The following is a 983-nucleotide window of genomic DNA, read 5'->3' on the forward strand; positions in this document are numbered from 1 at the left end:
CAAGCATTCCCCGACAGCCCTCCCCCCTCCCCGTTTCCTCCGGACGCCGCTGCCGTGCTACGCATGCGCGCGCGACCTGAGGGGCGCCGCGGGGGCAGCGGCGCGGGGGCGCGCGGGGCGCAGTGCGCAGGCGCGGCGGCGGGGGGGGCGGGGCGCGCGCAGCGGGTGATCGTTAAAGGGGCGCGCGTTCCCTCACGCTCGTTTCTCTCGTTGCTCGTGTTCGGCTTCGTGTAGTCTGGTGCCGGGGCCCCGGCCCCTCGCTCCGCCGGCCGCGGTGGGCCTGCTGGCCGCCTCCCCTAGGCCCCGCCGCCGCTCGCGGGTCCCCGCCGCCTCAGGAAGGGAGGCGGTGAACGGGCTGCGGCCGCGCTGGCCAGGCCCCTGGGTTCATAGTGTGGCTGCCGACCGCCTCGGTAGCCGCCTGTCCGTGTTGTCGTGCTTCGGTAAGGGCGCTGGTGTAAAGCTGTAGCGGCTGTACAAGTTTTTCCGAGAAAATTGAGTAAGTGGGATTTGCCTGTGCGGTGCTACAGGAATGTGTAGCTTTGAGGAGACCAGAGCCGCTGTAATAATGTTATGTCTGTAATCTGCCTTACCAATTAAACTGTGTTTGGCTCAAGAAGCTGAAACTTTATATTGACTTTTTTTTCTTTCCCTGTTCAAAGACTCTGTTACCTTTTGCCAAGAGAAAGGCTGCAAGGAGGGATGTCTGCATCTGCTGTCAGAGCTGCATCAAGGCTGTGGGAGAGATGAGGATGAGCCTTCATCTCCGGTCACTATGGAGGGGATTGGAAAGGTTTCGGTCCTGCTATGGAGATAATATTTTTGAGTAGTGTAAGTTTGTGATAACTTCGACAGTTTTTTCCCCTCATTTAGTCTGTGATGCTCCCAGTAAGTGACAGTTTATTCTTCAGATTCTAATTTGCCCAAGTAGTGTTATTCTTAGTTTTGACACTAAAGGTAGGTGGCAGTTTGGGTAACTTCTGGCC

This window comes from Balearica regulorum, chromosome 24 (assembly GCF_011004875.1).
Source record: "Balearica regulorum gibbericeps isolate bBalReg1 chromosome 24, bBalReg1.pri, whole genome shotgun sequence".
Taxonomy (NCBI): Eukaryota; Metazoa; Chordata; class Aves; order Gruiformes; family Gruidae; genus Balearica; species Balearica regulorum.